Source organism: Melopsittacus undulatus, chromosome Z (assembly GCF_012275295.1).
Source record: "Melopsittacus undulatus isolate bMelUnd1 chromosome Z, bMelUnd1.mat.Z, whole genome shotgun sequence".
NCBI lineage: Eukaryota > Metazoa > Chordata > Aves > Psittaciformes > Psittaculidae > Melopsittacus > Melopsittacus undulatus.
The window spans coordinates 15,587,471-15,601,908 of record NC_047557.1 but is presented as its reverse complement, the minus strand read 5'-3'; the positions used below and the strand labels follow the sequence as shown (position 1 = coordinate 15,601,908).

General features: G+C 41.0%; 1 protein-coding gene across 3 annotated transcripts in view; it reads right to left on the bottom strand.

Annotated features, from left to right (window-relative positions):
* Positions 1-14,438, bottom strand: part of GHR (growth hormone receptor) — a 126,207-nt gene that overhangs the window by 16,272 nt on the left and 95,497 nt on the right. The window lies entirely within an intron of this gene.

Here is a 14,438-nt window from a genome sequence, read left to right as displayed (position 1 = left end):
CCTCCTGGTATAGAAATGCTTCCTGATGTCCAGTCTGAACCTCCTCTAGTATAGCTTTGAACCATTCCCATGTGTCCTGTCACTAGATGCCAGGGAGCAGGGCTCAGCACCTCCCTCTCCACTTTGCCTCCTGAGAAAGCTGTAAGAGATCAAGGAGGTCACCCCTCAGCCTTCTTTCCAAACTAGGCAAGCCCAAAGCCACCAGCCACTCCTTACAGGACCTTTCTTCCAACCCTGTCACCAGCTCTGCTGTCTCCTCTAGATACATTCAAGGACCTTCATATTCTCCTTAAATGGTGGGGCCCAGCACTGTCCACAGTGCTCCAGGTGAGGCTGAAACAATGTTGAACACAGTGGGAGAATCACCTCTGTTGACCACCTGGTGATGCTGTGTCTGGTTAGTTCAGTACAGATAAACCTGAATTAGCCCTGCACTTGATTTAACCATAGTACTGCAGAGTTTGGTTTTAGGACTAAGCACAGCTTAGTATTTACACAGCTGAGCAGTTTTGCAATGTGTCTACTCATTAGAGTAGCTACATTGAACTGAGTTTAGATTTGTGTATATAACATTGTGTAGATACAACCTTGCTTTGAGAGTGACAAGGGAAGCTCTAAGCATGTGCCTGTTCTGAACATGTCACTTCTATATTCACAATTTCTGTCTGTCAGAACTGCAGTGAGGGAGGGCCATGAAGCAACTGATACTATTTGGCATCATGTGCGTAGAAGATGAGATAGAGATCACGTGCATAGAGATAGATGATAGATAAGATAGAGATCACATGCATAGAAGTGTGAACCCTGTCGTTTAAAACCATTCTGTGGCTCTATTTGGTTATATTTTGACAATGTTTGGTTCAAAATATTTACACTCAGAGTTGGAAAAAGTATTAAGGTGAAGATATCCACACCAGAGGCTTCCTCCTACACATAAGGATTTTGTAGCCTTCCTGCATGTCTACTCTTTTATTTACAGCTCAGACAGACACAGTCACTCCACACCAAAGCAATCTGGATTTCTTGAGCTAAGCGATTCAAATGATGTGCTTTATATTATGTGCTGCCAAGCATCCAAAAAATATATGAATATTATGAATTTCTGTTTTGCTCATCCCATATTATTGCCTCATTTCACACCCTGGACATTTCACAAGGCCTAAACATACACATGTTAACTCATTTCATGAGTTGGGTGGCGGCTTATACCCCTCACCTCCACCCCCAAAGCCTTAAGAATTCTTCTTGCCAACCTAAAATAACTGATATTTGCTTGGACAGATTTCAACAGTCATTTTTTAGTCTTTCTTAGTCAGCATGTGCCACTTCACTGAACTTTAAAGAAACTTTTGGAATTGAAACAAATTTTGAAAACAAGTGTTGCATCAAAATAAAAAATATTACAATTCTTTTTCAGAAAATATTGTGACAATATTTACAATTACGCATGATTTTTTTTTATATGTAATTCAGCACTTAACAGCTTTGGCCTAAATCCCAAATGCTTTTGACTGACCTGGATTTGAGCTTTTACACATTTTTACATAATTTATTAAACAATTTTCATGTGGTAGATATCTTTGTTAAAACCAGGACATGACCATGAAATTACAAACTGTCATGACATACATCCAAAATAGAATAAAAGATTCAAGAACAGTATTGTAACTTTAAAATATGTTCAGCTTTCAACTTAAACTTTCTTTAAAAACAAAACAAAGGAAAATAAACTCAATTTTGCGCCTTTACTTTGAAAACATAAGTAAAATTGCCTCAACTGCATAATACCTATAATCAACAAAACAGGAGTCTCTCCCTTTTTCTCTAAATAGATAGTGTGCAAGGAAGTACATGTTACAGGTTTTCCCGTTTCTATCCTCAGCTACATGCATCAAAACCAAATATAGCTATTTTTACTGAAACAGGTTAAGTATTTGAGAAAATGATACACTGGAAAAACCCTCCTAAATTAGAGTATTTCTGTTGATGCCTGCACCATATAATAGCTAGAATATAAAGTATCTAAGGCCCATGAAGACCATGTTCTCATCTCCAGGGATCAATAATGTCACATTGTCACTTTTTTACATGATGAAATGAACTGAATAGAATAAAACTTCTCCTACATTTGGAGAGGTTCAGCAGGATCTTAGACCTAAGCTCCACAATGTCTTAATAATGAATTCTGCTGAATTCATCAGCTTCATACTCAAATTAAGGACTGCAAGATGTATAAACTCTTCTAGGAAAATATAACACAGCCAGAATTGGCATCATTTACAATGGGGAGGGTTATCAATGCACACAGAATACAGATCAAGACTTGTGCTCTTACACTTTAAAGTCAGAGGAATGTATCCTTGAGGTCCAACTCTATTTTCCGCTTCCTCATGACAGGACTTTTCTTTGTCTCACAAGTATTCCTTCAATAGGCGCAAGAGTTTTTGAGCAGGAAGCAGTTTGCTTGGGATTCAGGTACTCTTGGTCTACTATTTTTTATATGCATTCATATATATTTATGACCAGTTGCACTTGTAAGAAAAATCATCTTCTGATGGCTTGTTTCCAGTATCTATGACAAGTTCCTAGCCTCCAAAACATCAGGCTGTTGTGACTGACTGGAGAAAACTTTTGTCATATTGACTTATATAACACTTGGCACTTTTGGGATAGAACTCCTGAATTCCTTTTTTCTCATGCAAGTAAATTACCAACATTGTACAGGACCCTGTGTGAGCTCCATTTCCTGAGCAAACTGTGCCAGAATGTGATAAATGAACACAATAGCACACAGCTGAATCTATTTAGGCATAAAGGCAGCAGGCTATGGAAAGTAAGGGCTGTCAAACTGAGATTTTAGACAGGCTAGAAAAGCAAAACAAAACATGGATACACAATTGCTCTTTTCTTACCTGATCCAATATGTTCCGGTCAAATTGTCATGAATAAGACCACTCACTTTAATCAAGATAATAGCTTTGCAGAATATGCAGATTCAATAGTAGAACACATGGGAAAACCTGTGGTTTCCACTGTGACTACAATGAAGGACTGGTACAGTTGTGGTTTAAGCCCAGCTGGCAACTAAGCACCATGCAGCTGCACGCTCAGTCCCTCCCTGACCATGGTGGGATGGGGAGAACTGGAAAAAGGTAAAACTCGTGGGTTGAGAAAAGAACAGCTTAATAATAAAATAAATTAAGACATAATAACAATAATAATGAAAAAGAGTGAGAGGAATAAACCCTAAGAAAAAACAGGTGACTCACAATACATTGTTCACCATCCACTGACTGATGACCAGCTCTTACCCAAGCAGTCATCAGTGGCTCCTGGCCAGCTCCCCCCCAGTTCATATACTGGACTTGACATGCTGTGCTATCTCTTTGACTAGTTTGTGTCAGCTGTCCTGGCTGTGCTCCCTCCTGGCTGTATTCAACATTATTTTCATAATAAATGCAAAACACAGCACTGTGCTGTACCCAGCTACTAGGAAGAAAATCAACTCTATCTCAGCTGAAACCAGGACAGGTAGAAAGGTTCCTAGTCATGTGCCTCAGTTTGCCTGAAAGGAAATGTTCAGCTGCCACAACTGTGCTGCAAGAGAGTAAAATCTCTTCACATTCTGCTCTCATTATGTTATGACCACAGATTAGCCATGGTCTGAACACCAGCTCAGCCAGAAGAAACTTTGCCAGAACAGTAGCTAAGACAATAGTGCGGTTTATGGAAAGAATCAGCAATGCAGATGTGCCATCTCTTCTGCTTACATTTGTTTGTGGGTCACCAGACTGCAGTTTTCCATTTAGCACAGTTTCAAAGCTATATATTCTTTATCTTTTTTTTTTTTAAGTAACACAGTATTTAACTGTAGCTTACTGGAACTTACTGAGAGGGACTTTAAAACAAAAAAACCCCTATAATCTAGATGTGTCAAAATGCTAATTCCTGTAGAGATTAAGTCCCCTTAGTCTTTTTTTCTTGAAGTCCCTCTAGTAAAATTTAACTTCAGAGGAAGCTAGCCTTGAGAGTGGAAGAGTAAGGAACTGAGGTTTATAACCAGGGTGTAACAAAATAGGTTATCATTATCTTGGGGAAAGTCCTACTGTCACCAAGGCTCTAGTACTTCTGCTGGAGCAATGGTGGAGAAGTATGCAAGTTGTACAGAAATGTCTCTTATTACTATGGCACTTAGTTGAGACAAGAATGAGTATATGAATGATCCCAAAACAATCAAGCTAACTAAACAGAAAAATAAAAAAGAGGATATTTTTTTTCCTGAACAAAAGGCAGTACTTCTGGTTGTGGTAATCGTAGACGGTTTTTTGTAGAATTATCAGTTATAATGTAAGGGATTCTATACGTATGTAGCAGCTAAAAAACAGACTAGGGACAATGTAGGGCCCTCCAGAAGCTATCAGGAGAACTGGCTACCCTGGATTTGGGTAAGGCTGAGGTTCTGAATGACTTCTTTGCCTCGGTCTTCACTGGCAAAGGCTCTGACCACACCACCCACGTCTTGGAAGGCAGACACAGGGACGGTGAGAATGCAGACCTTGGGCCCACTGTACTAGAGGATCTGCTTTGAGACCATCTTAAGAACCTGAATGTACACAAGTGCATGGGATCTGATGAAATCCATCCGCGGGGTCCTGAAGCAGCTGGTGAATGAAGTTGCAAAGCCACTGGCCATCATATTTGACAAATCATGGCAGTCAGGTGAAGTTCCTGATGACTGCAAAAAAGGAAAAATAACACCCATTTTCAAGAAGGGGAAAATGGATGACCTGGGGAATTACAGACCAGTCAGACTCACCTCTGTTTCTTGCAAAATCTTGGAGCAGACTCTCCTGGAAGGCATGCTAAGGCACATGAAAAACAACAAGGTGCCTGGTGACAGCCAGCATGGCTTCACTAAGGGGAAATCCTGCCTGACCAATTTGGTGGCCTTCTATGATGGGGCTATAGAACTGATGGACAGGGGTAGAGAAGTTGATGTCACCTACTTGGACTTGTGCAAAGCATTCGACACTGTCCCACATGACATCCTTGTCTCTAAATCGGAGAGGCATCAATTTGACAGGTGGACCACTTGGTGGATAAAGAACTGGCTGGATGGCTGCACGCAAAGAGTTGTGGTCAATGGCTCAATGTCCTGCTGGAGACCAGTAACGAGTGGTGTCCCTCAGGGATTGGTGTTGGGACTGGTCTTGTTCAACAACTTTGTCGGTGACATGGACAATGGGATTGAGTGTGCCCTCAGCAAGTTTGCTGATGACACCAAGCTGTGTGGTTCGGTTGATACACTGGAGGGAAGGAATGCCATCCAGAGGGACCTTGACATGCTTGTGAGGTGGGCTGATGCCAACCTCATGAAGTTTAAACATGCGAAACGCAAGGTCCTACACCTGGGTGGGAGCAATCCCAGGCACAGCTACAGGTTGGGCAGAGAAGAGATTCAGAGCAGACCTGTGGAGAAGGACTTTGGGGTGTTGGTCGATGAGAAAATGAACATAAGCCGGTTTCAGTGTGTGCTTGCAACCCAGAAACCAACCCTATCCTGGGCTGCATCAAAAGGAACATGACCAGCAGGTTAAAAGAGGTGATCCTGCCCCTCTACTCTGCTCTTGTGAGACCTCCCTTGGAGTATTGTGTGCAGTTCTGGTGTCCTCAACATAAAAAGGACATGGAACTGTTGGAACAGGTTGCCCAGGGGGGTTGTGGAGTCTCCTACGTTGGAGATATTCAAGGCCCGCCTGGACAAGTTCCTGTGTGATGTACTCTAGGTTACTCTGCTCTTGCAGTGGGGTTGGACTAGATGATCTTTTGAGGTCCCTTCCAACCCTTGGGATTCTGTGAACAAGTCCAGAGGAGGGCCACGAGGATGATCAGGGGACTGGAGCACCTCCCGTATGAAGACAGGCTGAGAAAGTTGGGGCTGTTCAGCTTGGAGAAGAGAAGGCTGCATGGAGACCTCATAGCAGCCTTCCAGTGTCTGAAGGGGGCCTATAGGGATGCTGGGGAGGGACTCTGCATTAGGGACTGTAGTGATAGGACAAGGGGTAATGGGTTAAAACTTAAACAGGGGAGTTTTAGACTGGATATAAGGAAGAAATTCTTTACTGTGAGGGTGGTGAGGTACTGGAATGGGTTGCCAAGGGATGTTGTGAATGCTCCATCACTGACGGTGTTCAAGCCTTAGCTGGACAAAGCCTTAGGTGCTATGGTTTAGTGTGAGGTGTCCCTGCCCATGGCAGGGGGGTTGGAACTAGATGATCTTAAGGTCCTTTCCAACTCTAACTATTCTATGATTTTATGTAGGATACCTATCAAACCTAGCACAAACTTAAAACTTACAGAAGAATAACAAGTTCCAATGTGCATATCAATGGCAAAATGACCCGTATGCAACAGTGTATATGCACTCTCAAAGCATACAGAACTCATCATTGCTACAGCATAATAGAAAAAGATGGAAATGGAAACATAAAGAGGGGAATTAGCAATATGTAAAATGTGAAACAGTTATGACAGTACTGACAAAAATTTCCAGCAACCTTCTTTCTTCTGCACATGTACTAGCATTCCCAGTCTGAAGCCCAGTTCAAAGATAAGAGCTGCCTGAAAGCAAACCCATTGCTCACAATGAAGCCTCCACCCAGTGGTGAGGGGATGTCCTAGCTGAGACACAGGCCCTCTAAAGCTGGCAGGTATGGGTACTTGGAACCAGGATTGCCTTCTTCCAGAAAGACAAGCCTAAGTATAATGCAGCATCTCCAAATTGGTCTCCAAGCTGACACTCACCACCCCAGACTTGTGGGGTGAGGGAAGACTGTTAGGTATGAAAACAGGTTAAGAGCTACAGCTTTACCACCAGCTTCATGAAAAATTCATGCAAGGGCAGTTCTTGATGGTCCTGGCTAAATCAGACAACTCAGCTCCCTTGTTTTAACATTACTCCATGTGCTATCAACAAGAACTGCGCAGAGTACTTCAACAGCACTGGTACAAATGCTTGCACAGGACAGCCATGCTCCAGTCTGACCTCGGACAAGACAGCTCCAAGCCTGTGCAGGTGGGTCTGGGGCTGCCAATGGCACAGCTGCACGGAAGGTGTTTTTACAAAGGAAAAGTTACAGCACAACTAACATCTGTGGTGGGAGTGGACAAAGGGAGCAACAGCAGAGAGCACAAGGTAAAGCAGAACAAAGGCACAGAAAGAAAAAGGATGAGAAAAGAAGACTCTGTTTGGAAAGAAAATTGTGAGAGCACACGTCAGTGTGTGTGAGAGGGAGACAGAAAAGGGTAGCAAAAGACTTAAGGTAAAAAGCAGAAGAAATTTAATACTGACAAACTGCAATTAAAACGTGTAAGGTGACGCAAGCTTGCAATCACAGTGTCAGCTTGAATAGTGAAGATGACACTTTCTTGGCCTGGCACATACATATTCTGATAGCACAGAGAATAAACTGCATGTATCTGGGATCATCAAAAAGAGATTCTGAGGTAAGAGATGAGGAGAAAGCAGGTGGCTGTAACAACGTGAAAAGAAACACGCAAGCAATGACGCAGTGCACTGCTGTTTAAGGACACCTTTAGAATAATGGCTGTGTCACAGAAACACTGAGGTTTTCTTCACAACCTAACAAGTTTTCAATATCTAGGTGCCCTGTAATCAGTGCTCCACAAAAACAGGGCCATGAACTTGCCAGGTTTCATTAGACAGAAGGAGCTGTGTATTGTCAATTACAGTGACACCACATATCAAACTCTGTATTTTATGACTGAAACAATACTGATGTTTCTGGTTATTTATCCCCCCCTTGTTACATTTGAATTAAGTAACTCACAAAGATACTGGCCCTCAGCCTGGTCTCATTCTTGACATTTGGTCTTTTAATTCATGCTGCTTTTGGAAGAGTGGTATAAAGCTGTAGATTTTTGTACTTCCCATTGCTGAAATTTCAAGCTACTTCTGGCTTTTGCAGATTTTAACCAGTCTTCAAAACAATGGCTGCTGAATTATGTGCAATAACACACAACAGAAGAATCGTACCCAATACTCTACAGAGACTGTCATGGCGTACAAATTATCAATCTCCATTTGAATTTGAAGTAGTACAATTTTGTGTGCTTTTTAGTCAAGTGAAATAAATGAAAGAAAAAATGGCAGTTTTATCCACAGAACAACTATCTGATGACTCTGAAGGATTCTCCCAAAAGTCAGCAGCTATCTTGTCCTTCAGTCTAGAGGTTAAGTTCCCTGTTACAGTTACCACATATATACAGTCAATATGGAAACTAAGGAGGCAAAAAACATGCAGGAGCTGTTATCAGGAGGATCATTTGCTACCTTCCAAACGTGGAGTGAAACTCCAATGGACATCACTGACCTGTCATTCAGAGATTCCTCTGAGAAGTCCTGCTACAACAAGGGTATGTGCACTGAATGAAAGCTGAACCCCCAAAGCAATCAGAGGAGTTCCTTCCCATACTCTGATCAGTGACAACTGAAAATTATCCAGCTTTCAATACCTGAAGACCGAAAGTCATGCTGAATCTTTAGAATTCTTCATGATAAGAACCATCCAATTTAATCTTTGCAGAGACTATGAAGTATATGGGGCTTATATGGTATTTTCACTGGTTTTGCATGTCTGGACCTTAATAACTTTTCTTGGATCCCAAAGAAAACTGAATTGATTTTAATATTTTAGAGGATTCTGGCATGCAGTATTTCTCCTGTGCTTTTTAGAGTGTCTGTTTTATTACTGTAGCCAGGATATTTACTCTTTCAGTAATTCATAGCTTTATTATTGCAATAAATCATAAACTATAAATTACCAGCTTCCAGGAATCATAGAATCATAGAACAGTTAGGGTTGGAAAGGACCTTAAGATCATCTAGTTCCAGCCCCCTTGCCATGGGCAGGGACACCTCACACTAAACCATATAACGCAAGGAAGGCACTGTCCACTCTGGCCTTGAACACCACCAGGCATGGAGCATTCATACCTTCCCTGGGCAATGCATTCCAGTGCCTCACTGCGCCTACAGTAAAGAACTTCTTCCTTATATCCAGTTTAAACTTTCCCTGTTTAAGTTTGAACTCGGTACCCCTTGGCCTATCACTACAGTTCCTAATGGAGAATCCCTCCCAGTATCTTCGTGAGCTTTGCACAAGTCCCGGTAGATGACATCAACTGCTCTACCCCTGTCCATCAGTTCTATAGCCCCATCATAGAAGGCCACCAAATTGGTCAGGCAGGATTTCCCCCTAGTGAAGCCATGCTGGCTGTCACCAAGCACCTTGTTGTTTTTCATGTGCCCTAGCATGCCTTCCAGGAGAGTCTGCTCCAAGATTTTGCAAGAAACAGAGGTGAGGCTGACTGGTCTGTAATTCCCTGGGTCATCTATTTTCCCCTTTGTGAAAATGGGGGCTGTTTTTCCCTTTTTTCCAGTCGTCCAGTGAAATTTTAGAAACACTCTAGAGAAGAGCAAAAGCACTGTTCTCCACTTTATTTTTCTTCTTTGCATTTTGCAGTGTTCTTGTAAGAGCATCCTGCCTAGTTGGGTTTCAAAAAGAAAATGATTGTCGCAACAGTTCTGTCCCGTTTAAACAGACGTACAGAATCATAAAATGGTTTGGGTTGGAGGGGACCAGACTGTCCTTTTAATTTTATTTATAAAGCACAATCTCTACTCTTAAATATTAGAAATTAAGCCAGAATTGTGGTATATCATGTAAAAATCTTGCTAATTTACAAACTAGGTAAAACCCACCAACCAACCAGAGTACCAATCAGTTCTTGGCCATGACTTTGGATCCCAGCTGGATTCATGCACATGAAAGGTAATGTATTTGACACATTTAAAGTTACAAACAGGGAGTATTTGACCTTCTTCCCAAAATGGCAAAGTTGCTGAGCTGGATACATTTTAACTTACTCTGAAATCCAGGATGATGTAAATACCAAATGAGAGAGAAACCATGCCAATGATATTAGACTGATGGAATTAAGCTAGCAGTGGAAAAACAACACTCATCCCTCCTCCCCTGAAGTATTGGCGATTCAGTTCTAGGATGAACACAGCACCAGAGAAAATGCAAATTGGGAGGATTCATGACTCAGAAGGGAGTTGAGCGTAACAGAATAATACATATTTTCCTTCAGCTTTTATTTCTATGATCCGACTATAAGTCTAAAGAATCTTCTGATCCTCTGTTCAGTGCTGAGTGCGCAGAAGTAAGCCTCCAGACTCATTTCGCTATTGCAGAGGCGATGTGGACAAAACAATTGTATTCAAAAGCACAGTGATGTACAAAGGAAATATCATTTTTTTTTCTGACACACTGCCAAAAGTGATTTAAGTTGTATGTATCCTCAGCTGAGCCTGACTTTCTCTAACACCCACTCCCTGTTGGTGAGAACCCAGGGGTTGTCAGTCCTGGGCTTCAGAGATTAGCCAGGGAAGAGTCGCTGGCAGAGGTGGTGTGGGCTTTTCTTCTCCGTGTTTTAAACTGAGGCTCCAGGGACAGATTTGAAGTTTTATTACTATTAAAAAATGGGCATTTCTCATTTGATTTGTTTCTCATTTTCTTCCAGTGTCTTTTCATAAACTAGTCTTTTCAAATAACTGTAGGAGGAGTGTAGAGAAAAGACCTGATTTTCATTTGAATAAACAGCCATTTCCTTACTGGACAAAATAAAGAGCAAACATTCAAGTTAACTAATGACCAACCTAGGTTTCTAGAATTACATGCCCAAGAAGACTTCACTTCTGACAAAAGCACAGACTTAAAGGATATTATGTTCATTCACCTGAGCGACATTCATGCAGAAGCAACACAATTTTCACAGTTTATTTAAATTAGCAAAAGACTATATAGACACTGTCAATAAGGGTACAACTAATGATTGTTTCAAGCAATCAAAGAAACATAGGTGAGTCAAAAACTCATCTTACATACCACCTATAATAGCACTTGCTTATCATTGAATCACAGAATCATTGAATCATAGAATAGTCATCCTCTAGGAACTTTCCAGTACACACTGAAGTCAACAGGTTCTGGACATTCAATACACAATACACTAAGAGCTTTGTACATGTCCTCATTCAAGCTGTCATTCAAATAATCACACATAATCTCCCTAAAATATGGTGACAGGCATTTCTCTGTTTTTTTTTTTTGCAGTGGGAAAAAGGGGGAAAAAGAGAGGTTCATTACATGAATCCAAACTGAGCTTAGAAAGTGGGAAGAAAGAACCGTAGCCAAAGCCAAAATGATTACTCAGAAAATCCTGGCACCAACAAGTTGCTTTGGTGTGTTAGAATTGCATTGCCAATCAGTTAGGAAGCTCCATTTACGTTCAGGTTTCTAAGTCCATATGTTAATCACTGATATATGTGCTATAGATTGGCATGAGGTATTACTACTGTGAGCTACACCTTTTCGGCTCTGGAGACCCTGTAGCTTTGCAAAGCCTGAGGGCAAGTACTGTGACTGTGCCACTTCACTTCTGGCCCACCTTTCCTTGTTCTCTTAATTTTTCTTCTGGTATCCCTCTGCTATTCTGTAAGTGTCAACAAATGAATCATTTAAGCTGGCAGTCTATCTGTTGATTTTGCTCCAATGCCTTAGTAAGAGAAAATTGAGCTTACATCAGCCCATAATCCCCTAAATCTGGCATTTAGCCAGATTTCGGTATCTTGACTACGGCCTCAGCAAGTGTAATTCCATCTGCATTCCCTGCACAGAGAAAGACTTTACTATTCAGATAGGTCTCAAGAATAAAGTTATAATCACACTATTTCCTCAGCAACAATTGCAAGCTGTAGTTATACAAAATGACCAAAACTACATTTTTTGCACACTGAAGCACATGGGAGTAAGTGATTGATTCACCCCCTCTACAGGTGAGGAGAAACATCTGATGAGTGCAAGAGGCTTAGTCTTTAAAACAATAAATGAAAGTAGCTATAAGGATAATTCATGTGAGGTTTTACTTTAGGAAACCGTTCCACTTTGGTGGAGGATTCCTCTGTAATTGGTGCTGGATTTATAATTGTATGAACCAACATCAGCAGGTAAAATGGATTTACATGAGTGTTTTACACTTGTGTAAACAGAGACAAAACTGAGATAGTTTATTTTTGGGTAGAAGGCTACTCTACTACATTTAATTTTGGCAGCCCGATTTAATATCCCATGTGATTTACCAATTTTGCTCAGGATCTTTAAATTTCTCTAAAAAATTGCCCTGGAATGTATTTTTAAGGAAGTCTCACAGATGTCATCATGATGCCACAAAGGCACAGATCTTTCACATTAGTCCTGGTAGGTCCAAATGCAATGGACCTCAATAAAGGAGGATGTTATCTTCTTTTTCAACAGGAAGATTTTTATAGCGTATTTTCCAAAATTTTAAAGGGTAGAGTTTTAAAAATCTACAATAAGCATAGGTTCATTGATCAGATTTTAAGGACAAAGCAGTAAACGAAGAGGGGAAAACTAACATTTATGACGTCTAACTATACTATGTTTCGTGACTGCAATTTTAACTGGGTTCAAGTCTTCATTAATTGCCATTCTTACACTATACAGACATCTGCTTTTGTTAAAAGAGTGACCTTGTGAAATGTCACTCTTTTACTTAGCTACAATTCTTAATTATACACTAAATCATACCCTCTCAGTTTATTTAAGCAAATGCTAAACCCTGATGGCTCTGCAGAGCCAGCACAAGTTTGGAAAGGTGAGATGAATTATACATTATGGGCCATGTTTCAACAGAATTTGTCAGAGACAGTTGCAGAACTTCCACCTTGAGAATTATAGTGCTGAACCCCTCATCTAACCTTTAAATAACTCTGTATTTTCAGTTACTTCAGAGGTTACATTGAGCTACAAGCAGCCCAGAATAAATAGGTGGAAAAAGGCAGAGTTAAAAAAAAAGGCACTTAGAAGCAAGACAAAAAAATAGCAACCATGAACTATAAATTCTGACACCTATACTTGGAAGCTGCTTCTTTTTAAATGTATGCTATAGGAAGCAACTGCTAAAAGTGAAGGTAAATTTTGAGATTCTTTGTATCCCAAAGAGCTGCGTTTGCAATAAGATGTTTGCTTTTGCCTGATGGGGGGGGTCATTGCTCCCCATCCCTGCACTAGAAGGATGTTTACTTGCCTGTGCAGTCTCCCTGTCCCCTGTCCCTGTCGTTTGTGTGAATGCCACCTGCCCCAGGCACCAAGCTGCAGCTCTCTGCAGCAATTCTGCTGTCTCTCACCACACACAGCAGCGGAGCAGGGCAAGGTGATGCTTCTCAGCCAGTGTGGAATGGCTGCCTGGTGCCAAGCTGATTTCAAGGGTAGGAGATTTTAAGCCATTTACAGCTGTGGACAGCAAGAGAGGCTCTTACAAACTTGATGGCACAAGAGAGGCCAGCTCTTCCTGCTGCCTTACTTGGTGAAACCAAACACTTGGCTGAGTGCTTGAGTAAGCATCAGAGAGCCAGAAGCTATAAAAGGAGATTGGCTAAACAATTTTACATAAGAAGAAGGTAAGATTTCAGTGACCTGCACCTGCCTGTGGACAGAAAGCCCATGCACAAATATGCACATATGGCTATTCAACTGAACTTGACAGTGATACCAATTTCTTCTGTATTACAGCCACAGGTAATGCCTATTCTGTTTTTTTTTCCAAAAAAGTCAAAAAGTAAAAACTACACAAACTGGTATTTGCCTTAAGAATCAGCCTAAGCTCACGCACAAGCTACCACTGACAGACAAAAAAATCCTCATCTGAAACAAATGCTGGTTCCTTCAGAAAATTCAATCCTTTCTATGCTAGGTAACTACAGAACTATTTTTCAATGAAAACAGAAAGAAGTATTTCTGTGGAAGGCTGACATTCAAGAAGCACAACACAAACAGATTATCTACAGCAGAAGATTAGACCTCAAAAAGCTTAGAACACAAAGTAGATGGTATAAGTGAACAAACAGTCTGTATAGGTTGCAACATTTCAGACTCATTTGTACTTACTGGCATGTCTGAAAAGTGAACTTGTCAATAAAAGCCCGTAATGTTTGCTCTCCATCATTGATTGTGAGGCTAGAATGATTCCGAACAGTCAGACAGGTCTATATCAACCATTAATACTGAACCCTGCAGACTGTGAAAAACATAGCTTTGTCTCCTGAAACACTGCAGTAGAGACTTTACCAAAAGAAAAACAATATTTCCACTAAAAGATCTTCTTCGGCAGATGTTCACTAGTGTTAAATGCCGCTCACAGTGCTGGACTAATGTCAGGAAAGCTGAGCTCAGCACTTCAAACTTGGATGCTTTCTCTCTAGAGGCAAATTCTTCTTCAGCTTGCAATCCTGCTGCTTTTAGCGACGTAAGTGTAAGAGGGTTTGCCCCACG